This window comes from Callospermophilus lateralis, chromosome 8, assembly GCF_048772815.1.
Source record: "Callospermophilus lateralis isolate mCalLat2 chromosome 8, mCalLat2.hap1, whole genome shotgun sequence".
In the NCBI taxonomy this organism is placed as follows: domain Eukaryota; kingdom Metazoa; phylum Chordata; class Mammalia; order Rodentia; family Sciuridae; genus Callospermophilus; species Callospermophilus lateralis.
In genome coordinates, this window is record NC_135312.1 from 113,161,036 (window position 1) to 113,175,200 (window position 14,165).

The 14,165-nt window shown below is 38.1% G+C and overlaps 1 protein-coding gene across 3 annotated transcripts in view; it reads right to left on the reverse strand.

Moving 5' to 3' along the window:
• Nucleotides 1-11,948, reverse strand: part of Arfip1 (ARF interacting protein 1) — a 115,834-nt gene extending 103,886 nt beyond the window's left edge. For 2 of the 3 annotated variants that reach the window (XM_076864744.2, XM_076864741.2), the window contains exon 1: nucleotides 11,693-11,932. The gene's annotated coding sequence lies outside the window, so the exon portion shown is untranslated. Of the gene's footprint in view, nucleotides 1-11,692 lie in introns of all 3 variants that reach the window. The other variant, XM_076864743.2, reaches the window with a different exon arrangement.
• Nucleotides 11,949-14,165: the final 2,217 nt, after the last annotated feature.

Genomic DNA, 14,165 nt, shown 5'->3' on the forward strand with positions numbered 1-14,165 from the left:
AATAGATGGATGGAAAAGAAAAGGAGGAGGAAAAAAAATTTCCAAGAATTGCAAGGAAATATACCAGATCTTACGTTATTAATATTTTAAATGCTCTGAATTACTTTACAATTATTTTGTAAAGATATGCTTGTTTATAAGTTTGATGACTAACAAAAATAAGAGTGAAAAGATTTAAAAGTTAATGACTTGTAATTTGTGCTGTTTAAGATATACATTTTAGGGTTATAGCTCAGTGGCTGAGCACTTGCTTAGTAAAAGCAGGGACCAGGGTTCAATCTCCAGCAATGTCCCTTCTCAAAGATATATATTTTCTGATATTTATATGAGTTCAGTTATCTTTAAAACAAAAAAATTAATTACTACTATAAAACTACCACTTATATTCAAGCCCCACAGGCAGTTATATTGGAAGCCAAAAATGTCATTAAGTCATTTCCAGGGTTCATCTTCTATAATTAGCACAGGTATTGGTGAAACAATGAGCATAAGGAGAAAAGCCTACAAAGAAAATTACTAATTACCATCTGTAAAGATGTATACATAGTATCACCTGAAGTTTATAAGTCATCAAACTGGGGCTGTTTTGATTTTACTATGAAAAATCATCTTTCAATTTTGTAAGCTGAATAGAGTAGGTCTATCCAGAGGGAAAACATATAAAAACTTTTAATGAGGGAGAATTCTATACCCTATAACTCTTAAATGCATTTAGGGTCTTAGAACCCTGGGAAGAAAGCAGGAGGCATGAATTCTGCCAGATCCCCAGAGATAAGAGCATAAGATGAAACAAAAGACAAAAATGTACAAGTCAATGATGCCGCTGAGTTCAAAGACTCAGCAGTCTGATACTAAAATATCTATGGGATGAGAGCTGTTGAACAGAAATCATAATTTAAGTACTCACATACCATTAGAGGTCTAAAATAGTATGCCCAAGACACAGGGAGGCAGATATAAACAGGAAAAACATGGCAGATCACAATGGAATATGAATTTAGTAAAATAAGTATGTTAAGGAAGCTAAAGCAAAATTCACTTGTACAAAACAGTACACATAAGTCTTCAGAGAAATTTACTGATTTTTTATAATAAATCTTCACAGAAATGTCTTGAGTTATTCTTTGAATAGTAAAAAAAAAAAAAAAAAAGTTTGAGAAGTTCTATAAATAACAACAACATATGGAATGAAGGAGTTCCAATTGGTGAGTCAAGGTTAAATACAGAACACTGAGCTGAAAGTAGCAAGACAGGCTTGCTTTGATCTAATCTTGCTGAGCTTCTTTGACTGTTCTGTGACATTCCGGAGTCTGGTTACCATGCTAAAGATTAAAGAAAGTGGCTCTATCTCTCTCATTCTCAATAGAATCTATTAGAATATGTCTACCCTTTCTCATTCATGAATAAATGGTAAGAGAATAGTAAGGTTTGTTTTGATTTCATAATTCAATATTAATTTTCAAGTTGAACTTACTTTTACAGCAAAAAAATTAGAATTAAAATATATAATAACTCAAATAAAAAAACATGTTTAGAGTTGAAAACAATATCCAAAATACAGAAGTCTTCCGTTTCATCAAAACAACTTAAAATAATTTTGTTTTCTATAATGACAGCTCTCCTAGAAGAAAAAAAATACTTTCCCTACTGTCCAACTCAAATGATAGTGGACTGAAAATGGTTTACCATGTAGTACGTTCAAAGCATATTACATCTCCTTTCATAAACAGAATAACCAAATAAAAAGAAATAAGATAATACAGAATCAACTCATGTTTCTGTGTTTATATTAATTACTGTAACTATGGTAACTATAAAAGCTGTTTTGACAGACATCTACAAGTCCTATAGTTCAAGTTGCTTATTAAGATTAACACAAAAGGACTGGGATATAGCTCATGGTAAAGCGCTTGCAAGCGCAAATCCCTGGGTTCAATCCCCATCTCCAAAAAAGAAAAGAAAGGGGGGAAAACCCAAAAAAGATAGACACATAAGATAAATTCAGATACTCGGACCAAATACAGTTAATTCTTAATTACATTTAGTAAAGAGAAATAATTTAGCAGTCAATCTAACATATTCAATTATGCCCATCTCCACCATCATAATCAATTTCTAACCAAGTAACAAAATTAACTCTTTGGAGAAGACTTTTTCTTTTCCTCCTTCAGACTGTGTTACAGAGAAACTATTAAGAAGTAAAACGATAAGACTTTCCACGCCTGTAATCCCAGGAGCTCAGGAGACTGAGGCAAAAGGATTATGAATTGAAAGCCAGCCTCAGCAACTAAGAGAGACACTTAGCAACTCAGGGAGACCCTGTCTCAAAATAATATTAAAAAAGGGCTGGGAATGTGGCTTAGCAGTTACACACCCCTGGGTTCAATCCCCGGGACCACAACAAAACTAAATTGCTCTCTGAAAGGAAAACTGGCTGTAAATAAACTAAATTATACAGTGAATGGTGGCTGCATTCTTCACACATGGCCAGCTGAGTTCCAGAATATAAGCAGTGAAGCCAACCCAAAGAGTACCACTGTTTTAGTGTTTGTTATAACTGAATTCACTCAAAGACCAAATAGGTTACCCATTATTGGGTATTATAAGCATGAATTGTTTTTCTCCCTTAGCAATGAATAATTGGAGAGTTACTTTGTTGGAAAATTACCAAAACCATACCAAATAAATTCATTCAAAATTCATAGATTATTTTTTAAAATATTTATTTTTCAGTTGTAGTTGGACACAATACCTTTATTTTATTTATTTATTTTTATGTGGTGCTGAGGATTGAACCCAGGCCCTCGTACATGCTAGGCAAATGCTCTACCGCTGAGCCACAATCCCAGCCCCATAGATAATTTTTTTTCAATGGAAAAAAATTCATAGTAAATAACCTGAATATCACTTAATAGATACAGATTATTACATACAATGTGCATATACATCAGTTAGTATACAACCATATATTTCCTTGTTCTGTCTGATGTGAAGGCCTAGAAACAATGACATCTCAGTAGTAATAAGCATACACAGAGCTCAGGTATTGGTTTCTAATCATTCTCTAAGAAAAGTAACCAGGGCTCCTTGTTGAAATGGCCGCTTCTAGGACTGGGGCAGATATATACACCAAGAAAGCCTGGGGCATGTTGTAGTGTCAGAAAATTAAAAAAAAAAAAAATTGTTCAAAAGTCAAAAAGAAAATCACCATAAACCTCACAATGATGTGGGTATGTCACAGGAATGTAGCATTAACTAAAAACACTCCAAATGGCTAGAACAATATGAGCAAAAAAAAAAAAAGTACTACCAGATTATAACTCAGAGTACAAAATAAATATCCATGAGTCAATACTGATTCAAATGAATAAATTAATAAATGGGAAGAAGAGATAAGTTTCCCTTATGGAATATTTCCCAAAAGTTTACATAAATACTTGGCCCTAAGGAAATAGAACATAATTCCCCATTCTCCAATTGTGTACTTCACTGAGAGATTCTCTTCCAAGAAGTACAATATACAAAGGAGAGGGAAAAACAGTATCTTCATAGTGGATAAACATGACAAGCCAAGTGTTCAAAGTTTGACATCAGCAGTGCTGAAGAGTACTGACAGCAGGATACTCTCAATACATGATGGAAATGACACTGTGGTCTTCTTCCCCCAAACACATTCATCAGTCTCATCATGAGAAAAACATCAAATAAATCCCAGTTGAGGGAAAGTGTACAAATATCTGACTCATAATCTTCAAACCTGTCTAAAACAAGGACACAAGATAAACTGTCAAACCAAAAGAACACATGACAACTAAATAGATTATACTACCCTAGACGGGATCTTGGAACAGGAAAAGGACATGAGGGGAAAACTAAGGCAATGTGAATAAAATACAGATTTAGTTAACAATAATGTGTTAATATTGGTTCATTAATTATAACAAATATATCATAATAATGAAATGTGTTAATAATGTTAAAATAGGAAACATGATTATATGTCAATAATATAATATTATTTAGTAAGTATATTTATTAACAAATTTATTAATGAATATGTTCATAAAAGGTATGGGATACATACAACCTCTATACTATATTCACAATAAATCTGTTAAATTTAAAATCATCTAAAAATAAAAACTTACTATAAACAATCAAAGAACATGTTATATTTTATATAACTATTAATAATCTGGTTCCGCATATTTGAAAAGCTAGTTGGCAATTTAACTCTCTTATTTTTTGGTACTGGGGGTTTCAACCCCAACCCCTTTCCTCACACCTTTTTTTTTTTTTGTATTGGGGATTGAACCCAGGGGCATTTAACCACTGAATCACATTTTTTGAGACAGTCTTGCTCAGTTGCTCAGGGCCTCACTAAATTGCTGAGGCTGGCTCTGAATTTTTGATCCTCCTGCCTCAGCCTCCAGAGCCACTGGGATTACAGGCATGCGCCACCATGCCCAGCCCAACCCTTTTTATTTTGCATTTTGAGGCAGGGTCCCACTAAGTTGCCCATGCTGGTCTTGACCTTTCAATCTTCCTGCATCAGTCTCCCAAGTTGCTGGGATTACAGGAATGTGCCACAGTATCCAGCTAGCTTCTACTATTTTAATGACTATGTTTATAAAAATTCATATTCAAAATCTTATATTTCCGGGCTGGGGATGTGTGGCTCAAGCGGTAGCACGCTAGCCTGGCATGCTCGAGGCACTGGGTTCGATACTCAACACCACATTAAAAAAATAAAATAAAGATATTGTGTCCACCTAAAACTAAAAAATAAATATTTTTTAAAAATCTTATATTACAAAACTCCATTTGCTGAAATCTTTACAACATTAACTTAGAAAATTAATGAATTGATATTTAGGGGTCAGGTCCTGACCTAGGTCTTAGGAATCCAAAAACGGGTGAAAAAAAGACAACTAGATATTTAGATATTGTTCCTACCTTCATAGGGTTTATAGGCCACTGAAGAGAAAGGCAACCTTATAATCAAATAAATAAATGTCATTTGTAGCTTTGGAAATGTATGATGTTATTACCTTATCTAGGAGGTTAGAGTATTCCCTAAAGAAGCAAAACTTTAGCTAAGATGTGAAACTGGCATGACCAGGAGTTAACAAGTGAAGTGAAAGAAAAAAAGAATGGTCCAGACAAAGAGAAAAGCATGTGCAAAAACCGTGCAAAAACAGGAGGGAGCAAACAAAATACAAAGGACTAAACTAGGCCAGCATGGGTGAAGTGGGGAGTTAGGCAGAACATGGCACTCGTGAGGCTGGGGAACTATGCACTGTTAAGGAGTTTTATTTTTACTCTAGAAGCAATAGAAAGCCGTAGAACAATTGAGGAAGAGAATGAAAATCAGACATATTTCAAAATTAATTATTGTGCCTTCAGGATAGATAACAGATTAAAGAAGAGTCAAAAGTAGCCAAGAGGCTACTGAAATTTCAGTCAAGATAATGGTAACAAGCTAAAGTGGTGTTAGTGGGAACAGGAATAGATTCAAATGACATTTAGAAAGTAAGATTAATAAAACCTGTAGACTCATTTGATGTCTCAGGGAAAGGGATATAAGCATCACTCCTAATTTTCTTGATTATAAAATGAAAATATAATGGCATCTTTCACTTAAAAAAAAGGAACAAAAAAAGAGGACAAGTGTTTGGGAGGTTGGAGAAGAAGGAAGGGAAATCAATTTAGTTTGATACATACTAGATTTGAGATACCTTTAAGATATTTAAGAAGTTGTCAATCAGACAACAAGATATATAGATCTAGAGCTCAAGAGAGAAAACACTCAAGTCCTGAGAAAAGTTGACATCTTTATCCTAGAAAAGCAGCTAACTATAATCCCCATGTATCCAAGAAAAACATTAGACTTAGACTTTGGCCATACGGATTTAGTTAAAAAGCTGAGAGAGAACATGGCAATAATATTTCATCAGCTAAAACAAAAACTGCTAGGCACCATGGAGAACACAGGGATTTTCAAAATCTTACTTCAATAATATAATAATTATGTCAGGAACATATAGCATTTTAAAGTTTTAGCAGGCTGGCAAATGTTTTTGGTAATGTTCCAAACCTGCATTGTCCAATAAAGCAGCCACGAGGCAGCTACTGAGCACTGAAATGTGGCTGGTGCAACTAAGGAACTGAATTTTTTATTTTTTTTTATTTCAACTAATTTAAACAGCCACATGTGGCTAGTTACTATCATATTAGAGCAGGTTTAGGGCTTCCTCATATATTTCATCTGATTCCTAACAGCTTCTTCTGAAATTAATTGGGAAGAGACATGAGGGTTAGAGGGAATGGGGAGTAGAAGAAACTTTTATTCTATCTGTGATTAGAATTTTCCTTTCAAGAACATACAGTATGGGGCAGGGGATGAAGTTCAGTGGTAGAGTGTTGCCTAGCATGCACAAGGTCCTGGGTTTGATCCCCAGCACCAAAAGAACAGAGTATATAGTACTTTAATTTTTATTTTTAATTTTAAAAGTAATCAAATGCTGTATATAAAAGTAGAAAGTACAGAAAGAGAAAAATAAAAATCATCTATAAGCCCATCTTTAAGAAATAATCTAGTGCTGGAGATGTAGCTCAGTGGTGGAACATATGCTTAGCACACAGAAAGCACTGGTTCCAGTTACCACCAATAAAAAAAAGAGAAAAGAAAAAGAAAAAAACAACAGGAGAAATAGTCTACAATTAACATTTAGCCATATATTAAGATGATTTACAGTTTTAATCCTTTTGTTAGAATTACCTAAACACTAATGGCCCAATGGCCCAAGTTACTTTCTTTGAATTTTACTACATTTCTCTTTTAATCCACTTTTACTCAAAAACCTTGGAAATCCTGCTAAACTGCCATCATCTCAAAACTGTGAAGATAAGCCCTTGACAGTCCACTTGACCATTTCCTTTACCAGCACCACCACCATCCCCTGCCATCAATGACACACACTTTAACTGGAACCTGATCACCACTCTCAATGTCCTGGAATTATTTAATCACTATAGTGATTTAAAAAGCCAGAGTAGCACTCAATAAATGATAACCATTATGAAGTTCTAGGTGCCTGGAAACTGACTCAGAAAATGGAATTAAGAATCAAAGCAGACAGGGTCCTGGCCATCTTAGAGATTAAAGGTCCCTTTCTGAACCCCTAAGGATTCTTTCTACCTAGCACATGAATTCTTGATCCATTGACCTTGTACAAAGCACTTTACCTAAATCTCAATTTCTTCATTTCTAATGTGGCTATGGTATTTGTTCCACTAAATGACATGTCTGGAATAAAAATAGAACATATATGAAAGTGTTTTATAAATTATTACATGCTAAACAAACAAAGGTATTAAACATGGAGTAACATTTTCTTCTCTAGTGCAAACTTTCCAACCAACATGCCAAGAATGTATTACAGATGTGCTAAAATACTGTCCCACTGTTTTATCCCCCAAAACTTTCAGAAAGCTAGGGAGGGCCTTGCTACAGACATCACAAATGTAAATAATTTTGTATGTGTGCTATGATGCAGAAAAGTTTGGAAACCTTGCTCTAGAATTCTATCTCATGCTAGCAGAAATGGGGCTTGACCAACCGACTTTCCACTCTGAATGATTTTAGGCCTCACTCACAACTCTGCTGCTCTTACAGTACTGCTCCAAAATCTGTTATTGCTCCCCAAAGGATTAAAGAAAATCAATCATGAACATCTATTGCTGCTAGTTCAAAGCAATAGAGGATAAAAATGAAACCAAACAAAAACTCTTAGTTCAGAAAATAGCAATGATAAAACTGTATTTTCACAAAAGAATTGAGCAATTACTAGTTTTACAACTACCTTCAAAGCCCAAAACATTCTAAAAATTTAGTTTTGGTAACAAATCTTTGTCTTTTGAGAAAAGATATGATTTCTTCCAAATACTGAATCACTGTGGACTAGGGATGTAGTTCAATGGTAAAGAATTTCCCCAACATGCACAAGATTCTGGATTCTATTACCAGTACCACCAAAACAAACAAACAAAGCCCAATACCCAGTTATTCAGACTCTGGTGACTAAGGTGAAGTGACAAAGGTAGAAAAGAACTTTACCATATGTCTCAATATGAGTTAACAGTAATATCAGAAGTGGATTTCAAAGCAGATTGCTTCTCAGAAGAACAGTATTCACTTAAATATTATGTTTGTATCAGTGACCTGAAAAATTGTGCTCTCTATGTGTAATATGGAATGATTGGCATTCTGCCATCATGTATAATAAATTAGAATAAAATTTTTTTTAAAAGTATGTTTGTTAGGGGGAAAATAGTTTATAAAAAGATCATATGTTCCTTTTTAGGAGTCAACTGCTAACAGAACTAAGCAACACCTGCCTATGACCATCTTAAGACAAAGGTTTAGAAGAGACAGAGGAGAGGGGAATGAGAGGTAGGAGAAAGAACAGAAAATAAAGAGGAAAAAATACATACATATACTTTTGTCTCACAGAAAATAGTTGAGAATCTGATAGAGATATTAAGTGGCTTCTATGACTGTGAAAATGTAGTAGAAACCATGTTAGATCCTTTGTTTTATAAAGCCTTTTTCATACATCCCAGAAGTAATGTTGGCATATATCTTTTAGATTATCATGGACCTTAAGTCATTATATTCCAAAGTATGTGGAAATAACTCACTTTTTTAGTCTGTTCATCTATAGGTATATTACCTTAGGTTCCCTGCTTAATATATACCTTTTTCTACCCTAAGAGAAAGGTATATATTAAGCAAGGAACTATCCTGTAATTTGTTTATGCTTAAAGATGGGTTTTGATGTAAAAAGGTTATTATTTATAACTTATTTTCACATTTCCCACCCCTGTATGTCATTAAGGAACACAACGCACCCATAGATTTATATCCATCTTCATGGGAAAACCCTGTAGATGACCACTCTATAAGCCCTGTTCAAGTTCACTTCTTTTTGTCACACTTTTCAGCAGGACATTCAAGTAATTGTTCATCCACTGAAGAGCAATAAAAGAAAAGATCTTTTCTTAATGTCTGACAGAAAATCAGGTGACATATCCCCAATTCATTCCTGAAAGAATGTAATGGAAGTATAGTAGCTGTCTAAAGTAGTGTGCTGCCAGACACCTAGGATCAAATGCTGGCTCTATCAGTGTAATTCAGAACAGATTATTTTAGCTCCAGTTAGCCATTTGTATCAGTCTCTTCATCTATAAAAACAGGGGGGTTAGTCCCCTTATAAAGTTGCTAAGAGGATTAGATGAAATAACCATGTAAAGCACTTAACATAAATTCTGGCACACAGGAGGCAAAACAAATGTAACTGTCACTATGGTGTTGGATATAATTTATCTTCTGAATTTGTCATTACCTTAGGAAGAAACTAATTTTAACATAACATTCTTTACAAAGTTATGTTAACTGCTCCTCCAAGTTAGGATGCTATATAAAAGGAAGATTATTTTGTGAGCAAAATAAAATCAGAAACTGGTTAGACAGATTCTGATAAGCTGTATAACTCCTCAAGTTCTAAAATTATATGAAATAAGATTCAAACTTTTAGAACTTTAACCTTCAATCAAAAAACATTTCATGGGTTGGGGAATATAGCTCAGTTGTAGAATACTTGCCTTGCATGCATAAGGTAAGCAACATACACACACACACACACACGCACACACACACACTTACTTGAAAATCAATCAGAAAGTATGCACTCTAAAACTTGAGTTTGGAAAGATTCTAACTTACTTAAAAGAAAGAAATAATCATTAAAATATCTAACATAGGATGGAGGGAGAGAGTTTGTCAAGTTAAGCAGCAACATAACAAAGGCTTAGGATCCACACCACTGAAATATCTTATTTTTTCTTCCTTGCAAAGCTAGAGCCCAAGGTAAATACGAAGTGGAAAAACAAGAAATGAAAGAAAAGTACAACCAAAATTTAAATCTTTTACTCAGGTGTACCTAAGCACATCAGTTTATTCATCCCTTGGATCACCGAAGCACTGGCTATAGTGTGCTTAGAAACCTCAAACCACAAAGCAGGAACTAAATAAATAGACAGTGTCACTTCCTTCTGAAAGTCTAGGAAGGAATGTAGACACACTGAAGTTATGAAGTACTTGGAGATTTCAATATCAAGTTGGAATCCCTGCATTCTACTCACCTTGGCCCCAAACAAGCCACTTACAGTTTGGGAAAATAACAGCTCCACCAAAAACTCTGTTTTCACTGACTTCAGCAAGTCACTAAGTAGTGGTTTTAATCTATTTAGACATATATCTCTTTTGAGAATTTGAGAAAAGGAATGGACATTCACTCCAGAGGGGGATTGGAAAAAGGCACTCAAACAAAACCCGTCATATGATTTCAAGGACAGGGACCAAGAAGACCCCTGAAAATCCACAGACCTCAATTCATAGCCCAGAATCAAGTCAAATCATAAATTAAGGAAAACTAATATTCTGATTTAAAAAGGAACCAAAGTAACTGAGGAAGCGATCTTAACCCAGAAAATAAATTTACAATAGAAATATTGTCCATTTTCCCAAATAATGGTGTTGGACTCTATGGCTGGGAAAGGGCGTTGGTTACGTTGAACAAGGAAAACAAAAACGGAAGAAAAGTATGATTAAAACTACTAAAATATAGTTGACTGTACTCACTCTGAAAGAGCAGTAATGAAACGGCCAATCCCTGCAGCTGGCTAAACGTAACCCATAAAGGGCTGGAAGAACATAACCAATCTGGTGCACCTTTCTGTCAACGAAGTTAATTAAATGGCAAACGTGAACACACCCTTCCAGGTGAAAGCACAAGTTGAAAAGTCCTGCAGATCTCCCATTGTTTCCTTATCAATTAAGAACTGAGGAAGCATACTCTGGGTGAAAATAGAGACAAGAAACAGAAATCCTAAAAGGGTGGTTAAAGGATCTGCTGGAAGTGTAAAGTACAAACTTTTTTGAGATCAAAGAGCTCAAGGGGAAGATAACAACAAAGCCAAGGAAGCAATAATAAAGAGAGGAAAAAGTCTAGAGTTTAAAAACTGTTCAAAAGAAAAACTTCCTTTCCTAGACACGTAAGCAGCAATAACTGGGCAAAGAGGGACGGACCAAAAGTCAGAGCCACAAGTCCCTTTCCTCCAGCAATCCTTGGACGTCCTCACAAGCACAGTCAAGTCTTGGAACTTCCACGGGCAGGGCTCCTCCCTGCACCACTGCCAGGCGAACCTCTCCAAGGGACTATCACTATCTCCCTTCCTCTCAACTGGAGAGAGGAAGTGGGGAAATGCAGACAGGGGAGGAGAGAAATGAAAGCTGGACACCAAGCCCGAAGGTGGCCCACTCCGACACTTCATCACGATCTGGACCCTGCAGCACTCTTCCACTCATTGCATGCAAACCGAGGGTGCTGACCCAAAGGGCCGTCCTGCTCCCTCAAGCGACTGTTTCTGGGATACACTCGGCAGGACTGCAGGAACCACGGGGCCGAAACCGAAGGCAGAATACTGGCCAGATAGTGTACAGACTAAGGATAGAAGTGTTCGGGGAAAAGTCCGGAGAAGTAAAGCCCGAGGCAACGTGTCCGCCCTCAAAGCATCTTTCCCCCGCCTTCCCCCCGCCTCTTCCCCGGCGGGCCCGCACCGCCCTCACCTGTCTGCTGGGAACCCGGCACCTTTCAAGTAGATTATCCTGCGGCTGCTCTCTGGAATCGCCTCAACTCGAGCAAGAAGTGAGCGGAAACGCGACCCGGACCTTTTCCTTCTTCCCCTCCCCCACGCTCCTCGGATCCTCGGGGGCGGGGAGCAACTGCAGCTGTCACAGGCTCACACTGACCAACCGCCGAGGACACTCGGACCAGCGACCTCTCAACCCAGCCTCCAGAACCAGCACCAAGAGCAGCGAAGCCGGAAGTGAGAGGACCGGAAGTGGTGTTGTCCTTAGCTCTGGACGGCCTCTCTCTCCCTAAATCGGGCCCGGCGCCTCCACGTCTCGATGGTGCCAGCGCGCCTCTCACGAATTTCCCTCCGCCCCTCTCCAGAGGCTGGCCCCGCCTCTCCGGCTGCGGCCCTAGCAACCACATCCGGGACTCCACTGGTGCCGTTGCCCGGGTAATTTTCTGGCGGCGGCTGAATGGTCGTGGATTCTGCGCTCGGCTCCTGAGGCGTCAGCCAGCGCTGGGAGCTAGCGGAAGGGCGCGCCGGCCTGCCTTGAATGGTCTCTGGGCTCCAGGAGCCCTCAGCGTCCCTTCTTTCTCACTCACAGGCCCCGGCCTCAAGCGTTAGGCGTCCCCCCAACAGACGGTGCGCCGGGAGGGTGGAGGTGGAAGTAGCTTACCGCCACGCTACCACCGAAGAGCCAAAGCTGCTCAGCCACCGAAGAGCACGAAGGTTATACCAGTTCCGCGGGCGGGATGGGGGAGGGATGGAGAGAATGTGGGGACAAGGGAGCCGACGGGGTGCAGGCGTCTCCCCCTCGCTCCCCCCGTTCCCGGACAGGCCCCCTCCTGCCGCGCCCTCGCGCCCACTCCCTTTGGAAAGCCCAGATCCCCGACTCCCGTCGTCTCTGAGCTCTTGCTACCTGCTCCGTCTTCGTGATCTGTAGCTACTCTGCTCGCGCCCTGAGAGTGGATCCCCAATAACCTTTCTTGGCTGCTCCTTTCTGTTGCCACATGACCGAGGTCTCCTTTCTTTGCTCGCCCCATTAAAGTAGATCTCTGTCCTGTCTACAGAAACCGCGGGGCAATTCCTTCTTTCAGCCCTTCGTGGTTTCTTAAGTGGAAGCTCTAACCTGCAAAGGCACTCTCCCCAACGCCCAGCACTGAATGGAGGGAAACTGTGACTCCGCGGTGGTGCTAGACCTACCTGAAACTCATTTACACATTGTAGCTACCTTTGTCCCTACACACTAATCTCCTTTCAGATATTTCCTGCAGCAGCTTTAGGCGCTCATTTTTATTCTCATTTCGCTTGTAGAAATGCAGAGGATAACTTTGCTCATGATGAAACTAAGCCTTTTTTGGACTGCACTTCTCACTTTCCTTGTCGTATTTGTTTTCCGAGACTTTTTTAAACACTAAGTGACCAGAAGCATAAATAACTCCCCCTCTACAGATTTCCAGAGAGCTTCAGAATAGTGAAATATTGCTTACAGATATCTTCTCCAGATTCGTGTAAAATAAATACTTGTGACACCACAAGTGTTTCTCCACCTCTTAAAAAAACACTACTGAAATCCTAAAACAAATCTAGTATCAAGGGACTTTCTGTATCTTAATTCTCTTAATTCTTAATTCTCTTAATTATCTTGATTCTCTTTTCAAGAAAACAGCAAACATAAATGCCAACTCACACAAACCATAATTTAAGTTCTTTGGCTTATTGTGGATTTTTTATACTCAAAGCCATCCTCTTCTCAACCATAAGAAAAGGATTCCAATCTAGAACTATTCTTATTGTGTAGGAAAAAAGTAACCTCAGAACTTGAAGCTAAGTTCAAGTGTTATTCCCAAAGTATCCCAAGAATGACTTGGAAGAAGTGCGTGGTAGTGCCCAGCTGGGCTTAAACAGTTTTGGCAATGGGTACATTAGTGTTTGAGCTGGCTGTATCCTTAAGCATTTCTGCTTCCTGTCTCTTTAGTTTGGGGATACTTAACTTTGCTAAAATCTGTTAGTCTGTTAGAGGTTTTTCTTATGCTAGGAAGGTGAACAGTTGCTTGGGTAATCTGCTGTTATCAGGATAGTTTCTTTGGAAGCTGCTGATGGTTTTGATAGAGATTTTCAAGAACTGGAACTGCTCAGAACTAATGCTAATTTATCCTTGTAGAAGATGCTATTTATTATGTCAGACACCCTTCAATACAGTGAGATTCTGGTACTGAGCATGAGTAATCCACATCCATGGTATTACAGTTCTGCAGGGCTATACACGGGGTTAATCTTTCCATGATTTCTTCTACCCCTAGGAAACTAGAATGCAGGTGGCCCTCAGAAAACACAGAAAGGTACTTCACCTGATGATGGAAAATTATGAAAGTGTGTATGTCCTTTGTAGTAAAGGAAGAAGCAGCAGCTAGTGCTTTTTGGGTCTGGGGAAGTTTTTTTACTTGGTTTTGTTGTTGTTGTTT